This window comes from Phyllobates terribilis, unplaced genomic scaffold, assembly GCF_046119375.1.
Source record: "Phyllobates terribilis strain yellow unplaced genomic scaffold, ASM4611937v1 Scaffold_7__3_contigs__length_470593459, whole genome shotgun sequence".
NCBI classification, from domain to species: domain Eukaryota; kingdom Metazoa; phylum Chordata; class Amphibia; order Anura; family Dendrobatidae; genus Phyllobates; species Phyllobates terribilis.
Genome location: NW_027362767.1, coordinates 320921434 through 320942397, shown reverse-complemented (window position 1 = coordinate 320942397; position 20964 = coordinate 320921434). Strand labels below are relative to the sequence as shown.

The window sequence follows — 20964 nt, the reverse complement described above, 5'->3', positions numbered from 1 at the left end:
GTTCTATGAAACTCAGCCTTGTCAAAATTTTGAAAATTGTTGTTGTTCAGTGACATACTGATTCAAATCTTACTTTTCAAAGGAGGTGTACTTATTTATGCTGAGTACTGTGTATGTTAAAGGGGTTTGCACTACTAGGACAACCCATTCTCATATTCCACGATTGGCCCCGATAAAATAAAAAGCCTATACTCACCTACCGTGCCAGAGCCTTTCCAGCGGTGTCGGCACTTGCGGTCCCGGGTCACTCATGTGGTTGTTGTGACATGTGACCCCGGAGCCCAATCAGCGGTGGCATCACTGTCCCCGCCTTCGGAAGTTTTGAACATGAAGAGGAAGTCAGAGATCAGCTGCAACCTGGACTCCTTTTCATGTTCAAAACGTCCAAAGGTGGGGACAGTGACACCAGCGCTGATTGGGCGCCATGGGTCACGTGTCACAATAACAGCATGGGAGACCTGGAACTGTGAGTGCCAACACCACTGTAACGGCACCAGGACAGGAGGTTAGTATAAGCTTTTTTATTTTATCGGGCCAAACATTTAGATCAAGAAGGGGTTGTCCAAGTAGTGGACAACCCCTTTAATATCCATGTATATGTTCAGAACTTTGTGTTAAAAAAAATAATAATAAAAAATAAATAAAAGGTTGTCACTATTTCAGACTTGTAACTTTTTATCGTTTTGTTCATGGAGCTAAATGAGAGCTTATTTTTTGCCTGCTAGGCTATATTTTATTGATACAATTTTGAGGTATATACAACATGTCTTTTTTAGGGAAATACAGCAACCAAAATATGGCAATTCTGACATTTAAATTTTTTTTTCTTTTCGCCATTAAACAGTTTAATTTTTTATATTGCATTGTACTTTTGCAGACCAAACAATACCAAATATGTTTATTTTTTTTACTTATTTTTTGAATGGGAAAAGTGTGGTGATTTTAAATACACTGTGTTCCAAATTATTATGCAAATAATATTTTCTCAGATTTTCCCAAATTACCTATATGAATTGCAGTCATTGTAATTTTCCAGTCAAATAACTATTAGAGTACAATTGAAAGGTTTTTGTACAAACTGCCTATGATAACAGTATATTTGTAAAAAAATAAAAAACTCAAACTGCACTCAAAATGCATGTTCCAAATTATTATGTACAGCAGAGTTTTCAACCTTTTCATTTTAATAAAGGCCAAAAAATGGTCATTTTTGAAATTATAAGCATTAGCAGGTTATTACAAACTGAAATCTAACAGTTTTCAACTCAAAACTTTATTCTAGGTGATGTTACATTTGCACATAGGACCCCTTGTTCGAAAGGAGCTTCTGAACTCTCTCGTCCATTGAATTTGTCAGGTTTTGGATGGTTTCTGCTTCAATTGTTTTGCATGAGGACAGAATACCCTCCCAGAGCTGTTGCTTAGATGTGAACTGCCTCCCGCCATCATAGACACTCCTTTTGATGATGCTCCAGAGGTTCTCAATGGGGTAGAGGTCAGGGGAGCATGGGTGCCACTCCATATGTTTGTCCCCTTTTATGCCCATAGCAGCCAGAGATGCAGATGTGTTATGTGCAGCATGAGACTTATATCATAATCACCTTGGCCACTGTTCTTAGAGACAGATGTTAGCTAGGTAACACAGCTGACATCTATTGCATATGAAGAAGGCTCAACTCCTGAGCCTGATCTGTACACCCCGCAGTGACCTGTGATGAAAATGTACATCATAGGTTGTTAAGAGGGCAAAGACTCCATATTGACTTGTAGGATTGCTACTTCCACTAGATGGCACTAGAAACCCTGCTCTCGTCGGCTGTGAAGCTATGATGGCAATATTATGTATGTATATATATATATATATATATATATATATATATATATATATATATATATATAATCTAGTCTATCTCTGCCACAATTTCCAAATTTACAATTGACAAAATGTGAGGTGAGGGTTTGGCTACCTAAGTGTATTGCCTCAAATATTTTACAAAAAACAAGACTGTTAGGCACATTGTATTCAGCCGGCTCATAGTTACCTATTTTTAATTTCTTCCACCATTGCAATTTAATTTTGAGAAAAACAAGATATGTAGAGATTATATTTCAGGAAACATGAAAGGTAAGGTGAATAAGGTACATACACGGTGGAATATTTTGTTATAATGGTTTGATATGAATATGAAATTTGCTCACTTTGTAATGTACCCTTAAATTGTCTACTTTAATAGTATATTGATTTCTCTGTAGACAGCTTTGTCCCTACCACTGTGAACATGTATGTAGCAAACCATTCCTGTCTCCTTCCCCAGCTCTGAGTGCAAATCCCAGTGGCCAAATTTCAGCATGAATATTACCATTTAATCCAGTTTATTAATAGTGTAAAACACTTCAAATGACAGATTCTGAACATTACGTTTGTACATTAATATGCAATACATATTGGGTTGATTGAAAACGTATAACTTGATAGTATCACACAATCTCTCAGTAGCTGATATGCCAGATGGACTACCACATCCCAAAATTGCAATAGTGGATTAATATGATGTGTCTGTTAAGGAAGCCACAGAACATTGGGATTATTTTTATGTTTGTCGTTCCAGATGGGGATAACGCTAGAATTAGATGGCTCAGTGGTTATCACAGTTGCTTTGCAGCGCTGGAGTCCTGGCTTCAATGGAACACTACAGACAACATCTGCAAGTAGTTTGTATGTTGTACCCATGTTTGCGTGGGTTTCCACCGGGTTCTCCGGTTTCCTCCTACAATCCAAAAACATACTGATAGGGAATGTAGATTGTGAGCCCCAATGGGCTCAGTGATGATGATGTATGTAAAGCACTGTGGAATTAAAGGGGTTGTTCAGCCTTAGGGTATATATTTGTAGTCGCTCATTGACTGCAGACTTGTGAATATTCACATCACGTGTGAACTGTGAGCTGTGACGATTCTCCGGTACTGGGAGGCGGCGGTCATGCAACTGAAAGTATGCGATTTGCATACTTCCAGCCACATTCCGACTATACTCATCCGACCTCGCTCAATACACTTGCATTAAGTGAGGCTGCGCCCATCTAGTAGACACATGACCTCATGTATTCAAATCACATACTTGCGATCATGTGCCCACAGCTCCCTGTACCGAAGAATCCCCACTGCACACAGTATGCGTGATGTGAAGATTCGCAAGTTTGCAGTCACATAGAGAGACTGCAGACTTGTAACCTAAGAACAGACAACCCCTTTAATGTGCTATATAAGTGAGTAAAATAAATTACAAATAAGGAGATAGATTGAGCCTATAAAAAGATGCACATGAATACTCAGGCTGTCTTACATACTCATTGGGAATTAGGGGTACCGGTGCCAAAAGAACTTTCCCCTCAGGGTTACACTAACAACAGAAACATTTAATACCAAGTTGATCGGATCTATGTGTTTATTTATGTTTAGAAATGTGCCCTTGTCATCTGCAAGAAACAGCCTAAAAATGAAATTCCTCAAGCTCTGTGTTTGTTTGTTTTTCTTAAAATTTTCCGCTGATTATTTGTAATGTGCCGGCTATAGCTTCAGCTTCCTGATCCCAGCTGATCAGGAGTTGTGCCTAACACATTGTTGTTCTCCTGTAATCCATCCACTAGATGGTGTAACATGAATATCCAGAGCTGCTCCTCTGCAGACAATTTCTGTAGTACATGATTTTTGCTTTAGAAATCACAAATTATACAAAGCTGTAGTCAGATCACAATGGGAATTGTGTGCACAATTTTGGACTCCAGTGTGTAAAAGGGACATGAGCTGAACAAAACTAATGGAAAGGAGGGATAGATTGCTGGACCGAGGAAGACTATCATCTAATTACAATGTGCAAATCTAAGAAGGGACAGAACAAAGATCTTTCTAATGATCTTTTTACACCTAGGCCTGAAACGGTGACAAAAGGGCATCCTCTATGTCTAGAGCAGAGAAGGTTTAATCATCATTAAATGCAAATTCCCTATAGTACATGCTGTGTTTTTGTTTTTTCTTTCTTTCTCCCACTCAGACAATTGGTTCATTTGGAAAATTGTCTATGTGCACTGGCACACTGACTATAATGGGTCCATGTTCTTTTCATGTGCTGTCTGTGGTGCACACAGACTACACACTGACCGAAAGTCCACTAGTCTGAATGAGCCTTAAAAGCAATGAGACTTTCTCACTGCTTTTCTTGAAAACTAGAATATTACATGTTACTTATATTACAGGTAAATTTATAGAGATTGGATGTTGACCCATGGAACTGGTCTTATTGTTATATATCTGCTTCATGGGACTTTTGCCTTAATCCACATTAACAGATTAGGACTATAGGTTGGGCTTGATGGACTTTTTTCAACCATAGCAACTATAAATCCAGTCCCCGATTCATTAAGACTGGTGATTTGTACATCCGTCCTTATGAAGGGAACACTGCAGTAAGATGTGTGTAGGGTGTGCTCCTCTTTAATGAATTTGGCGCATTTTTTCAACTATTATTTGGGATTGCCAGAAATCTGACCGTCAGGGGCTGGAGTAGACTTGCCATAATTTACGCAATCTTTGTGGTGTAAATTATGATGAATTTGTAAGGCTCGCTTGGCCATTCCCTCTTCCTCTCAGTAGACGCTTTATAAATCTGGTGTTATAAACCTGGTGGCAAATAATACCCAGTGGCAACAAACATATAATTACCCTCAATATGCAGTATACTTTTTCCCAGTTTTACCTGTGTGTCTTTGAACAGTTTTTTAACCAAGTACCACATACAAAAATAAATTTGACAAAATAGGACCACTGCTATGACCATATACTGAGAATAGTTTGAGCAAAGCACAAATGTCTACTATGGACATGGCATTGACCCTCTGGGGTAATTGTACCAAAGGTTGATAACTAGGGCTCTTGAAGACCTAGAGTTCTAACTGAAAGTCAAGAATTCCCTGCTGTTTGTGAAAGTTTTTGTAAAACTGTTGCCTCCATAAAGGTCATATAAGACATTCAGCTTTGGGAGACAAGCTACCATAGCTTTGGGTTCTTCTTATACCACTACTGCAGGGAATCTGACACTACTGTCATGCTGTCAGTGTATTAGGATAGAGCAATCATAATGCATTTTCATTTGCTGCACACCATTAACTCTCTATTACTATACCGTGCTACAAGAATCACAGTTTTGTTGCCATTAATAAAGATTTCCTATAACAGTATTATACTTAGTTTATTTAGTTGAAGGCAGATTTTGATAACTTGAAAGGTTAAGTCTAAACTTTCCCATGGCTGTCCTGCCGAAGCAACCTCTACCGACATGTAGAAATTAATTTGCAGACTGCAGGCTTCCACTCACAGTAGTCTGTAGTTTGTTTTTACTGGATAATTTGAAATTTTCTGCAGTTTATCAGGTGGTTGCATATCTCGCGAAAGGAAGCATTTACATTAATAGCATTTTATAAGGAAATAATGCCGTTCTGCTTTCTCTCTCTGTGGTTTACACAAGCTCCTTTAAATGCAGTAAACAATTGCATTGTAAATGGAGATTTATGTCAACGTGTCAAAATATCGGATGCTCTACATCTACAACCTCCACAAGGAAATAAACATATCATCTCTAAATTGTAGTAATTTTACCCACACGCACGGTTACTTATTATATTTCCAGTAAAAAAAATGTAAATCTTCTGTTTTAAAACTTAATAAAAAGCTGACATCTAATAAAGCGTTTGACGAGCTGGCATAGTCAGAGGCAGCATTTGTATGTCTTAATATGCCGTCACCCGTAAATCAGGTTAACTTGTTCATGCTACCGCTGAGTTATCAGAGTCTCTGTTCTTCATGCCCTCTAGAATTTATTGCTGTCAGATTTCGCTGATGATTGAACACCCGAGATCTCTCTTCTCCAGTGCATAACGACATTAAATAAGGCTCAAGTTATCAAGTAGCTGCCATAATATCAAGACAGCATATGCTATGTAATGCAAGAATCTGTGCATCAAGCTAATATTCTGGTTAGAAAAATATTTTAGCATGACTAATATATTCCCCTTTATTAGTTTATTAGGGTCTATCTTCCATACATTAGAGGTAGATACTGTATACAATGCTGTAACAATAAATCGCTTTGTATAAATGTGCGTTTGTATTCAATGTGTTGTCTCTACAGCGTCCTATGTTCTGGGAAGTGAGGAAGGACCAATGAGCCATCAACTCTCCCCTCAAGCAGGTCATTGACCTCTATCCAGTGTAATTTCCAGTGAACATTGCATGCTCATAAATTGGTCATCAGTGCCAAAATATAGGGCTCCACCGGGTAGACATCTGCTACTCATATAGGTCAATGACCCTCGCAATACAAATGTTCCTGACCTGATGGTTAGGGTTCTGATGCCCAGAATATAGGATGGAGAAGGGAGGAGACCCTGTCACTTACTGCACATGAACCACAAGTATATAGTCTAAAAATGAATTTGTTCTTAAAGGTCATGAAGAAGTGCCTAATATTCCAGATACTTGACGAATCATTACACAGAATAGCTAATAATACAGATTGCTGATCGCACAGTCTACAGGATAGTAAGTTTATTAATATACTCTGTAAGCAAGAAGTGATTAAGACGCTGGCACCTTTTTGAGTGCAATGTCTCTTTCACCATATGTTATCCATCACAAGTTAACCATGTGCTTTCCCTGTGTGAAATTTTTTTGACAGTGAATCTGTCTAAACAGTAAAATCTGTGTATCAATGTGTTTCTTTAGTTCTGTATCACAGTGATAGAAATAACATAGCATTTCAGCAAATCCAATGAATGTGGCTTCTGTAACATTCAATTAATTTTATGATCTAAGGAGAGTGTACCTGGGATGTACAGATTTTGAGAAATAATTTATGACATCTGGTATCAAATGCATAGTCAAACCTTACACAACACAAGACTTTTTCCCTATGCGGAAATTGACAGGATACTTTTAAATACAATATTGGCGCAGCATATTCTGTAGTGCAGTACACTTACACATAATATCTATGCACTCATGGTATATTATCAGTACTCATGATGGGAGATAATATTTACCTGTTAGAATATGATGCCTTCACCTGGAGCCACTTCTCTACATTGCAGATTCCCAGTATAGTCATCATCTCCAATATCTTGATGGAAAACAACTTTTGCTTCCGGAAATCCGTGCATAATTCCTTTCTATATTTAATAATGCCAGCAGTGTTCTTGTACGAGCCACCTCCCAATCCTTGCAAGTCCCCTCTTTATGTATGGCTTGTTAGGATCCAAATATTTGCTTCCAATAGACTTAGAGATGTGTGTAACCCAGACTGATGTCTGTAACGGTAGAGATTGCTTTGAATAAGTTCACTTTTCTATGGTCTTAGGAGAGAAATCTGCTAGCGTTAGCTCCACCTCATTTGGAGACAGGGATGCTCAGGAGCATTGAGGGAACAGAGAGGAGGAGGTGGAGGCAGTGGTGGTGGAGGAGGAGAAGGGAGACAGAACAAAAATAAGAAATGATCTTGCAAATAACAAGCACAAATTGTCTCATTTTCCTGCCTAAATTCTGGCAGGTTCAGTTTGCAGCCGGTATTTGCAGACACCTCTCCATCACTGGCCAGTATTATGTGACAGCTTATGGCCAGGCAGGGGCATCTGCAATAAGCAGCTGACAGCAAAGGTCTATAGACATTGAAGGTCACTGCAATTCTTAAGGTTAATGCATGTCAGTTATTGTTCTTTAGACTTCAAACAATTTTAAAGCTGAAGTGCCATCTTCTGCCCTAAGATATAAGATGACGAGGTCAACTGGGTACAGAGTATATACTAAACATCTGTGCCATATAAATATATTCAACACCACTGATAATCAGAATTATAGGAGAAGCAATCAAATCAATCCTGATAATTGCCACAACCATTTTGGACTCCTTGTTTCCACATTATTACCTAAATCGTCAACACTAGAGAACATTTTTGATACATTTTTTTCTTTTGTATTTTTAATAACAGTGAAAGAACAATAAAAACAGAATAATAAACAGAAATAATAAAAAGAAACAAATAATATCTTGTAGTTGCCTTTCTTTATCTCCTCCGTCCATGTAGATTGAGTCGAAGTGAAATTACCCATTTAGGGCTTGTTCACATTGTATTTTCGGTCCGAGTGCTGGCTGTGAAAAAAACGGACAGCACTCGGACCAATGTTATTGAATGGGACAGTGAAGATGAGTGAATTTGCTCACTGACCGAATCTGTGTGTGAAAAAAATTGCAGCATGCACTAGTTTCTTCTGTAAATTTGATGAGACTCACCAAATACTGAACTTATGAATGTGGCCTAAATCATTTTTTTATATGCTGGTTTGAGGCCATGTGCACAAGTTGAGTGTTTGGTGAGTTTTTTACCTCAGGAATGGGTCAAAAATGCAGAAGTGGTGACGTGTTTCTATTATACTTTTCCTCTGATTGTTCCACTCCTGGTTTTGTCTTACAAATACTGATGTAAAATAACTCACCAAATACTCAACATGTGTTCGAGGCCTCAGATGAGTATATGAAAAAGTAATTTAGACCACGTTCACACATTCAGTATTTGCTGAGTTTTTACCTCAGTATTTGTATTGAGGTAAAAAAACTCACCAAATACTCAACGTGAGAACGTGGCCTAAGGTTATCTTATAAAAATAAATAAAAATAAACTTCTTCACTAGCTTATCAGCTGATGGAATACACAATGGTGGAAAATGTGCCACTATTATAAACCATTATCAAATTGTCTGCATTTTACTTCCACCGTGGCCTCAAATTGCACCTTATACACTTATCCCTACAGCTGTGTATTATGTGTGAGGTGGGCAGCCATACAGACTCTGTGTGCAAGGCATATTGAAGAATTACTGTACTCGGAGTTCCCTAATACAATATGGGCGCACCTTAATATATAACGCTATTGACAACACCAATATTATGTGCTGTAGTTATGATTCATATATACGTTTATTTTTCTACAGTTTCATACAAATACATGTGGGTGAGACATCATCCCTCAGTGCCAGGCTTTATGTCTGGGGCTGCTCCTGCCATTGTGTCTCCTCTGCATTGTGCAGCAGGTGCAGTTGTTTCAGTCCAGGACAGAAATGATATGAATGAGAAATCCTGGCTTGCTAAATGCCACCTCAGGATAATGACAAGATTTCCGAGTTTTCTCTTGATTACCTGCTTATCTCTCAGCCTCAGATCTGTGCAGGCCCCACCTGCAATTCGGAAGTCTATAGAAATGAGTTCTGCATGCGAGGCAGCTCCTTTGTGAGAGGACATGTAATTGGGTAACGCAGTCCCAGTTGCGCACTGTCTGATGATGCTGGGGATTTATTATTTCCCAGCCATCTGTTTCCAAATAGTTCATTATATCTTTAACCCTTTTCACAGACAGAATCAACATATTTCAAGGCAGTACACTGAGCAAATCCAATATGTGCCTACTTGTCATTGGTGATACAGAATCTTAATCCACACAATGTGAGATATTGCAGATCTCGCTGCTCCTAAAATCACAACCTCACTAGAGACTGTTCATGAATACCGAATGCAACAGAAAAAAACTGAAGTGTGCGGATTACACAGGAAATAATATTTCCTTGTCCTGATGGCATTGCATAGCCTCAGAGTCTGGTCATTAGCTTATGTTCATTTACCCCAGCCTGCTATTTAATGCAGTTATTGCAGATAGAGATGAGCGGATAAGGCAATATTTGAATTCATATGTTTACGCGGTATTTCTTGGAAAATTCGATTCACGGAAAAGCTTGTCTCTGCAAATTTAATGTCCTTTATAATTTCCAAACCCCAGATCATAATGTAACATGTAAAAAAATGCAAAAACAAAATCCTTATACTCGCCTGTCCGACCCCTCCACTCCCCACCATAACTCATCCAGTCTGTGTCATATCTTCAGATCCATGTTACTGGAGCTGAAATCCCCAGGTGAGCGGTGGGGATTAAAAGATGTAACAAGGACCAGATGGGTGACAGTGAAGAGCAGAAGGGCAGGAAAAGTGAGCGGTAATGTGAGTATAAGATTTTTTTTAACCTCTTGATGGCCCTTTACGATTCGTTAAAGGGGTTGTGCCATCATAAAGAATAAATTTAACTAAGTAGTAAAGGGGGAAATAAATGTTTTTGTAATTTACAGTTATTAAAAATGAAGCTCCATTCAAAAAATAACAAGCTTTCATCTGCTGAAGTATGCTCCCTGGCGCCCCCTGGCGTTATTCCATTCCATTCTACCAGTGGCCAATCAGCAGGCTGAGCATGCGCAGTTCCTGCCATTATAAGAGGCCCTCCCAACTCCCCACCCCTAGTGTGCACAACATATTCTCCCTGCGCTTACACAGGTCTGACAGCACAAGGAGCAGATTGCTGAGAAGCACAGAAGCGCGTCAGTGATTCTTCCCCCTGTGCTAACACAGGTCTGACCTTAGTGACACAGCTCGGTCTGCGCGCATATGAAGCAGAACAATCTCATCCAGAGGTCAGACCTGTGTGAGCACAGGGGGAAGAATCACTGACACGCTTCCATGCTTCTCAGCAATATGCTCCCTGCGCTCGTTGTCAGACCTGTGTTAGGTGAGCGCAGGGAGCATATGTTGTGCACACTGGGGGTGGGGAGATGGGGGGACCTCTTATGATGACAGGAACTGCGCATGCTCGGCCAGCTGATCAGCCACTGGGAGAACGGAATGAAATAATGCCAGGAGGCATACTTCAGCAGATGAAAGCATGTTATTTTTTGAATGGAGCATCATTTTTAATAACTATAAGTGACAAAAATATTTATTTCCATCTTTTCTGCTTAGTTAAATGTATTCTTTATGGTGGCACAACTCTTTTAAGTAATCTGAGGAAACAAGCAGCAGGATTGCTGTACGTATGGTTGTTAAATTTGGTTATTAAAACAGCTGTAAAACTTTAACCATTTTTTTTAAGTTTTGTGAGGTAAACAGTTGATTATAAATTTCCATTCTGGAGATTTTGTATTTACAAAATAAAATAAATAATAAATAAAAAATAAAATAATAGCATCCATCAGGCTGAGTTCACACGATGCGTTTTTCATGCGTTTCCGCGGCGTTTTTGTAGTTGCGTAAACGCCGCGGAAACGCATGAAAAACGCATGGTAGAAGGGCAGCAATGTTCCCCAATTGAAATCCGCATGTGATGTGCCCATGATGCGGATTTTTCCGCAGCGTAAACGCTGCGGTCAAAAATCCGCAGCATGTCAATTAATTTTGCGGAAACGCTGCTCTTTTGCCGCCATTGACTTGCATTAGACCGCATGGAATCCGCATCACTGTATATGTTGATGCGCTTTTCATGCGGTCTAATGTGCGGATGGTACCCGGGTGTGGATGAGAGGACTCTCATCCAGACCCAGGTACCATTAAAAAAAAAAGAATAAAATAAAAAATATATATATTCTCACCTTCTGACGGCCCGCGCAGCACTCCTGCTTGATTCCCCGCACTTCGCGGTTGAATGAAGAAGGACCTTCGCTGACGTCGGAAGGTCCTAAAGTCTTCACTGCCGGCAGCCGGGACCGAGCGAAGCCGGACACCGGGGGCCATCAGAGGGTAAAGTATATATTTATTTTTTATTTTTTGACATTCACACACTATATAAATCCATGCCGGTTGCATGGATTTATATAGTGTGAAGTTGACAAGCACTTTCCAAGTGATGCTAAAATCGCTAGGAAAGCACTTGTCAACCCGCATGTGGAAATGAAAGTGAAGACCGCTTCATTTCCGCATGTCCCTGGCAGGAAACCGCATGTACAATCCGCATGCGTTTTTTCCTGCCAGAGAGATGCAGAAACGCTCAGGAAAAAATCCTGAGCATTTCTGCATCGTGTGCACATACCCTCACTGTGACACACAAACCTAGATTTCAGGATACTTCTTTACTAGCAAAATTAGAAAACAGGGCTCCCAATTCATCAAGAACGACATTGTTCACTCCGGCCTTGATGAGGGGGTGTGCTGGAGTCTGACTCTCCGGATTCATGTAGATGAGTACACCTTTTCGTGAATCAGGAGTGTTGGATGAGAGGCGTGCCCCTCTGTGTGCACCACTTATCAAAACCTACTCCAGTCCCTGCTGCAGTAAAAGTGATAGCGCAGCGAACATCATGAATTTGTCGAGCGGCGGTCGCCACACCCGTCTCGTTCCAGATATGCTCACTTTGTCGAAGCTTGGTGAAAGTGTTGAGAGAACGCCAAAAGTCACATAATTTTAATGCAGCCTCAAGTTCTACCAAAATTTGTGACGTTTCAGCCACAGTTCAGTGAATTCACAGTAAAACTATGCAGCTGTGAGATGTGTGTTGGTTCACCAGAGTGATATCATTGTGTCAACCTGTATCCACACCAGTATAACACTGTACTTATTGAAAGACTGTGTATATATTTTGATGTAAGGTTTTAACTCTGTGTGAATTATTTAAAATGCATTGTATTACATTATTATATAGGGATGTAAGAATAAGCAGTTAATATATTGATTATAGGAAGTTCAGTGCATGCTGTTAGAGGGTAGTAACAGTGAAATTTGCCCAACAGCCAAAGGAGAGTTGGTAATTGGTCTAGCTCCAGTGTGAGAGGGGCTTAGTTAATGTGCTCAGGGGATTTCCCTGTTGACAGGGACGTGACAGGAAGAAGTGGAGCTGCCATCTTGGGGGTAGTCTGGAATATGTCATGAACAGGAGAGGATGCGCTGGAAGGGAATTCAGCAGCATCTGCATCCCCTGACAAAGGACTGTCTTCCGAAATGCATGTCGGGCTGTGCATCGCGCATTACAGACCATCCAGGTAACCCATAGATTCTACTGAATGAACATCTGCAGCAGTGATTGCATTATATCCACACTGTACCGGACAGATATAGCATATCACACATGTTTTCATTGAGATGCACTATGCACTTTATATGGTCCCTTACCTACATATTTCTCTGTCCGCTTGTACCTACTTATCATTGTATGTACCCCTAATTTTGGTGGGGTTCTTTTGTAGGTACGCTACATGCGCTGCTGTTCGCATTGTGTATACGCATATGTAGCATGTTATACTTTATATCATCCAGTACAAATTGCTCATATGTAGCGTTGAGCCACCCCCGTAGTGTTCGAGTTTGGTTCGGTTCGTCGAACACCCGTGTGTTCGCCGAACTGTTCGTCGAACTGTTCGTCGAACACCTTCGAACACCGTTAAAACCAATGGCAGGCAAACAAAAACACATAGAAACACATAGAAAACACCTTCAAAGGTGTCCAAAAGCTGACAAACTGCTCAGAAGACACAACTAACACATGGAAAAGTGACAAGTACATATAGTCATGAGAAAAGAAAAGAGGTGGAGGAGTAAAAGGAGGGGGAGACACAGATATAGGCATGTCATGCCCTTCTAAAATCCAAAAAGTGAGAAGCCGACACGGCCAGTCCGTTCCTGCCTGTGCCACCTCTGTGTCGCCGGGTTTGTGCCAGAGCCGCGGTGGACCCTGACGGCCAGCCCCCCTATCCCAATAATGGTGCCTGTCCGCCGGTGGGTCGAGGCCCCCCACGGTGGGGGGGGGAGTAACATCTGCAGAAGAAAGACCATCTTCCAGCCAAACTAAGATGTCGACTTCTTTTCGTGGACAATGTGATACGATCCCATTCTTACGGACACGCCCATCGCTACAAATTCTAGATGAGGCACAAAAACAGCAGGTGCTTCAACGGATATCAAGTGCTCCTTCAAGTGGGCTCTCCATCACCTCAATTTCAACATCACAAATACTCCAGTCCTCAGAGGTGTCACCCCAATCGCACTTGCTTCCTCACAGCTCCCAAGTCTCCAGCTGCCCGTCTGAGTATGGGGTAACACAGATGGCTGAGTCTGCCCAGCTGTTTACTCATACTATAGCCTGGGAAACGGAGGTCTGCTCCAGAGCTTCTGTTAATCCAGATGAGGAAATGATCTGATCCGATGCCCAGAATCTTTATAAGTTGGATCCAGGACCAGATGAAGAAGGTTCTGAGCATAATGTAGACCCTTGTTCCCAAACTGTAACTCCTGTTGGTGGAGACAATGATGAAGACGATGATGAGACTCAAATACCTGATTGGAGCGACAACTTGACTTTTCGGTCAGGGCAGGAAGAGGTTGGCTCTGAGGGCGACGGGTGTGATAACACACAGGGTGATGATGACGAGGTTGGAGATCCCACTTACTGTCAACCCACAGTCAGACAGTCGATGAGGTCAGCAGAGGAGGTGGAGGAGGATGTGACTAGCCCTGGGGATGGGGATGACTCGGTACCCGGGCATTTGCCTGGCCTTGGGGATGTCGCGGTGGTCGGCTCCCTGGCCCGTACCCTGGGGTCTCTCTTTAAAAGGGTGGATATTTGTTAATTTTATAAGAGTTCATGACGCCACCTGTGGTATCTGGTGACAAGCACCAGCGCTGCAGCAGTCCACTGAGGCCGGTGATAAGGCAGCTCGATGGTATAGCTCCCCACAGGTGGAGCTAGGTCTCAGGGCAGCGTATGCAGGGGGAATGCAGGACAGGCGAGACCCAGCTGGGTCAGAGCAAGAACGGGAACGGACACGGTAGTCACTTCAGTACCTTTTACTGGTGGAAATTCAGGCACATCCTGGAGCACTGTAGGGTGAAGGGTGCATATCAGGATCCTCCCCAATGAGCGGGTGTAGGGCCTCCTGTTTCTTGCCTCTGCGTAGTAAGTTTCTGACCTGCCTGGAGCTAGGCCTAACTTTGTCTCTGTCCTGCGCTGGCTGACCTTGTGGTAGGGCCTTCTCTTGGAGTTCACGCTCCCAGTATGCGGGGCCTAAGCGTCTCCTGGCTCTGTTACATATCAGCACCTTAGCGATCCTGGGACTTGTAGTTCTCCAGGGATTCCGGTTATGCCTTATTGGGTCATAGAGATACCGGTAAGCTCGGATCCTGTGTCCGGTAAATGCTTCGGGGTGAGCTGGTTAAGCTCCTCTGCCCCTTATGTACTAACTCGCCACTCGCCTTCGGCCTACTCGGGCCCTCACTAGGCTATACACACTAACGGCAGCTTGCCGCGCTTCACTGATCTTACGGCACCGGCACACCTTAAGCTCTATCTGGGCTCCCTGAATCTAGCAAGCAGGAGCCTCGTGCTCCACTGCTGAACTATTAACTGCGTTCTCTAGACTAGACTGAGCTCCACTGCAGACTGACCTCTCTTAGGCTTCTCTACTGCAGGAACTCTTCAGAGGAACTGAACTGCCTAGCTCCACCTTCCCTATTTATATCCCTAACGGGCTCCCTCTGCTGGTCTGAGGTGGAAGGTGGAGATGTGTGAATGTTTATGGGGGCCTCTTGTGGAGGATTCCATCAATGCACTCTTGTAGGATCTGTGATACCAAGCGCAGCGGGGCATCACAGATGCTATTGACGACGAGGTTAGGTTGCGCCTTCCTGAACAGAGACGGAGTACTGGAAGCACGTCAACAACTGCATCCTCAACCACAACTCTGCCTCTGACCACAAGTCGTAGTGGCTCTTCAGGTCACATGGGCTCTAAGCCTTGCATAGCCTGGGCATTTATTCAGATTGATAAGGATGACCCAACTCGTGTTATCTGTAATATTTGTCAGCAAAAGCTAAGTAGAGGCCAAAAAATACATAGTTTGAGTACTTCATGCATGTACCGTCACATGGATATGAAGCATAAGTTGCAGTGGGAAGCTCACTGTGCTACAATGCGGCCTAGCCGGCTGGGCCAACCACCGTCTGCCCCATCTTGTGCATCCGCAGCCTCTTCATCCTCTGTGACTGGGGGGACAGCAGTCACACATGTTTTTGGACGCAGACCTGCCACCTCTTTACCCGCAACAGCCAGTGTGATTGGCAGGTCGTCAGTTCATTGGGAAGTGGAAACACCTGCTAGTGTTGAGCGCTCTCCGACATCGAGAGCACCACCTTTGGATCAAGGCAACCTAACATGTCCGCCTGCATCTTCCTCACAGACCGGCCGTTGCCGGGGACACCCTACTCAACACCGTCTAAGCACAACAGCCAGCCCTCGGTCCCTCAGATGTGAAAAAGTAAAAGACCATTTCCTCCTAGCCATGAGAAAGCTAAGAGGTTGAATTTCACCATCTGCAAGCTGTTGGCTACAGAAATGCTGCCTTTCAACCTGGAGGACACAGAGGATTTTCAAGACCTTATGTCCGTCACAGTGCCCCAGTACCAGATGCCCAGTCGGCACTACTTCTCAAAGAAAGGTGTGCCTGCGCTCCACTAGCATGTCGCACACAACATCACCGCTTCTTTGAGAAACTCTGTGTGTGACAGGGTGCACTTCACCACAGACACTTGGACGAGAAGGCATGGACAGGGGCGTTACATGTCGCTGACTGGGCACTGGGTAACTATGGTGACAGCAGGACAAGGGGCTGCTGTCCAAGTCTTACCGTCCCCACGAGTTGTGTGTTAATCCTCTTTATCTCGAACTTCCTCCACTGCTTCTGCCTCCTCAACCTCCTCTCGGTCCTCCACCTGCACCCAAAGCCTGTCTGGTAATGCCACCTGCTTTCTAACTGCGCAGAAGGAATCCTGCACACCTCCTTACTATGCTGGCAGCAGGGCTCAACGCATCAGTGTTTACTTTGAAATGTCTGGGAAATGTGAGTCACACAGCTGAGGAATTTTGGTCAGCTCTGGAGACCCAGTTTCATGAAAGGTTGTCTCCATTGGACCTGCAACCAGGGAAGGCCATGTGCGACAATGCTGCAAACCTGGGTGCAGCACTTCGCCGGGGCAATGTCACACACGTGCCTTGTATGGCTCACGTGTTGAACCTGGTTGTCCAGCAATTTTTAGCCCACTATCCCGGACTAGATGGCCTTCTGCAGAGTGCACGGTCGCTGTGTGCTCACTTCCGCCGTTCGCATCCCGCAGTTCAACGACTTACATCTCTACAGAAGTCGTTGGGCCTGCCAGTTCACCGGCTGAAATGCGATGTGCCGACACGGTGGAATTCAACTCTGCACATGTTGCAGCGACTGTGGCAGCACCGACAAGCCCTGGTGCAATACGTTCTGACGTATAGCCTGGGCCAACGAGATCCAGAGGTGGGGCAAATCACGCTGGAGGAGTGGTCTCAGATCAGGGACCTATGCACCCTTCTGCACAGTCTTGAAATGGCGACGAAGATGTTTAGTGCTGACGATGCCATTATCAGCATGACTATTACGGTGATTTACATGCTGGAGCACATGTTAAACAGAATTCGGAGTCAGGTGGTGGGACAAGAGGAGGTGGAGGAAGTAGAGGAGGAGTCGTATGCGGAAGGGATAACATCTCCAAGGTCCAGACGGTTGGCAGCACCAAGGCGGCAGGCATGGGAGGGTGGGGGAGAGGGATTAACCAGGGCGCATGGTAGCAGCCAAACTGTTGAGGAAGGTGCAGGAGCCGAGGAAGAAGTGGAGGATGAACTGGCAATGGGCATGGAAGATTCATCAGATGAGGGAGACCTTGATCACATTTCTGTTGTGCGAGGTTGGAGGGAGAGGGCAGAGGAAGGAAGCATGATTCTTACCTCGCTACCAACACAACAAGGACTTGGTCCTTCTGGATGCGCAAGACACATGAGTGCCTTCTTGCTGCACTACCTGCAACATGACCCCCGGATTGTCAGAATTCGAAGTAATCCCGACTACTGGGTTGCCACACTCTTAGATCCCCGGTACAAAAGTATATTTGCCGAAATAATTCCTGTCATAAAAAGGTATTGACGAATGCAGGAGTATCTGTTGCAGAATCTTACATGTGCTCTTCCACAAAACACCAGTGGTGCACGTAGTGAATCTCACAGTTCTAACTTGCCAACGGTGGGACTGTCGAGTCTTCATCACTCAAACAGTAACAGTAACACAGTATCTGCTGGTAACAGCAATTTTGTGGAATCGTTTCACCACTTTTTTAGACCATCCTTTGCAAGGCCACAGGAGACAAGAAGTCTGACACATAGTCAATGCCTAGAGAGGATGGTACAGGAGAATCTCCAAGTGAACATCGAAGCCATGACTGTGTCACTGGACCCTTGCTCATTTTGGTATTCCAATCTTGAAAAATCGCCGGAGCTCGCCACTCACGCCTTGGAGATCTTGTCATGCCATGCAGCCAGCGTTCTCTCTGAACGTGTGTTCAGCGCTGCTGGTGGTGTGCTGACAGATAAGCCCACACGGCTGTCCACTGAGAATGTAGACAGACTCACGTTCATAAAGATGATCAAATCATGGATTCGCAAGGACATTTCTACCCCTGTGTCATCCTTGGGAGACTAAAAGCTTGGGGATTTGGTAAAATCACCTCACCAACCATTTTAAGCAACAGTGGGGCAATTGATGGCACTTAACCCTAGAACGCATGACCATAAAAATCTACACTTTCACATACCTGGGGCCCTTTAGGCCCGTGTGCAAATAACATGGAATAACTCAAACTCAAATGACAAACAACTATATACATGAAGAATACCTAGAGTTTCAAAATTCTAACTAAAGCAATCTTGCAGAAAATAGAAAACAATTAACTGGGCGGGCCTGCAAGGCCACAGGTATGCGTTCTAGGGTTAAGTGGTGTCTGTGCCACAATTTTGGGAGTCCCCTTGCTGTGTCTTACGTGACGTTGGCATCGTCAATTCCAGGTGGGTTGGGTCGCACCCCCCCCTTTTAACTGTAAGAAACTACATACACTATGGCTTGGGGTAACACAGATGGTTGAGTCTGAAGAGCTGTTTACTCAGAGGTCTGCTCCAAATCTTCAGTGTCTGCTAGTCAGCATAGAATTTTTAACTGCATCTAGCCTAGGCAATACTTTGGGCGTAGTAGCCCAGCTGCGAAGCAAGCTGCACTGCCTGTGTATCTAATAAGAATTTTTAAATTAATCTAGCCTAGGCAGACTGTGGGGACCCCCAACCAAACCCAGATGCTCAGCCCCCCTACCGCCCCCCTTTCATGGACAACCCAATAATGTAACTCTTACAACTGGATGGGTGAGGATCGGTCACAGCTTTATTAACTCTTTATACTCATTCCATTAGAAAGGCATTCTATTTCTAAAATAATTCAGCTTGTTGCAGCATGCCCTGGGTCCCCACTCCGGCAAGTTGGCCAACAAGTGTAACTCTCCAACATGTCCTTTCTATTTCCAGGCCACGGAGGATCCAGCGTACTCGTATGCAGGACTCTGACCCCCACCCATCACTCTTAACGCTTGTTCCACTCCGTCCTGGAGTCCTGACAGGAATATGTCCAGTCCAATATCTATTAAGTGAACACCATCGGGCCGTATGAGGCCTGCTTTATCTCCTTCCAGTTGTCGGTGTCGTATCACTACACCGCCTCTGTCTCTTCTAAATTTTGCCATCCGAATATTTATTACCCGCCTTGTCCATCCGATGGCCGTGATGTCTCGCGCACCTTGCCATACCGCTATCGGCACAATCTCTGACCATACTATAGCTAATTTTGTGAAAAATTCTCTGAAGCGCTCAGTGTCTAGTTTCATTATTGCCATTAGCTATGCGCTCTTGTGATGACCTAGGTTGTTTCCCCCGGCCTGTATAACTAAGATGACCGGACCTCTTGCCTCTCTCCCTACCTTGATTACCTCCATTAGTACCTGTGGCCATAGCAGGCCTCTAATACCTCTCCAGTTGAAATATGTGCTATGAAACTCTAATTTCCTCCCGCCTGGGCGGACTTTCGCCCTTTTTTGTGCCCAATATATATACGAGTGGCCTATCACTCACACTGTTGGCTTAGCGTCACCTGTAAAAGAAACAAACCACGTTAGGATAACAAGTCCGGTCTTATGTATCTCGCCAAACACGTGGATCGCCATCTCTCTATCCTCTGAACTTCCGTTTCTGACAGTCCTGCTCTTGCTGCTTCCGTGGCCGCACCTATGCGGAATGAGTGTGTCCCGTAATCTTTGGGGTGGTTCCCTGCCGATGTTATGCATTTATTAAATATAGCTTGGAACAGGTATCTTGATAATGGCCTTCCATCAATGTGTGATACGAAGAAATTACTTTGTGATCTGATGGTTAGATATGTTTTTACTATTGTTACCCGACTCAGTGTACCGTTTGTGGGTTGTAGAAGTACCCAAGTACCCCTGCCCGCTGGAACCGTTTTCGATTGGTGTATGCGTACACGTATTGCATTATTGGCTATGACTACTTCCTGGTGTAATAAGCGTCCACTGGTGGTAATTTTGGATTGAGGGACTAATTCGCTTATACATAGCGCCCCGAAGAAGGCGATCACAAATGCAGTAGACATTAGTGTTGCTTCAAATTGTGAGTGTCATGTTAATGGTGTTAGGGATAAGATGTGAGAAATCAGTTTTAGTGACACGGGACGGGACGTCTACATTCCTGACTTGGCTGACCCCTTTTCCACCCTTTTATGGATTGTCTGATGATGAATCTTTGTCACATCTCCCCAATTCAGTAGTTGGAAGTGAAATGCTACTCCGGTCAGACACCGCTGCGCTGACGCCCCTGATATGCCCCTCATCATTAGCTGGTGGAGAAATTCTATGGTGACTTGTGATCTGGCTTGTTCACATTGGTCAACCGTCTGCCTGCTACTAGTCGTGTCCACTCTTACCATGCCTTACCGTATGCTTGCCACGTTGACGGGGCAACTGACGCTCTGATTAATGGCATCAACTATTCGCCACTAGATCCCATAGGGAGGGTGGGCAACTGTTGCCCGATGGGTGGGCGTTGTGGAAGAGCTCTGTGAAAATCTGCCAATTGAATTGTTTTAAAGCGTTAGCAGCAGCTTTATACCCCTCAGCATAGTGGCTAGCGCGGACCCATACATTGTGTTTT

The 20964-nt window shown here is 43.6% G+C and overlaps 1 protein-coding gene across 1 annotated transcript in view; it reads right to left on the bottom strand.

The window, feature by feature from the left end:
* SERTM2 (serine rich and transmembrane domain containing 2) overlaps nt 1-7471 on the bottom strand; it is an 83371-nt gene extending 75900 nt beyond the window's left edge. Inside the window, exon 1 of the mRNA XM_073641138.1 lies at nt 7095-7471. The gene's annotated coding sequence lies outside the window, so the exon portion shown is untranslated. The remainder of the gene's footprint in view (nt 1-7094) is intronic.
* Nucleotides 7472-20964: the final 13493 nt, after the last annotated feature.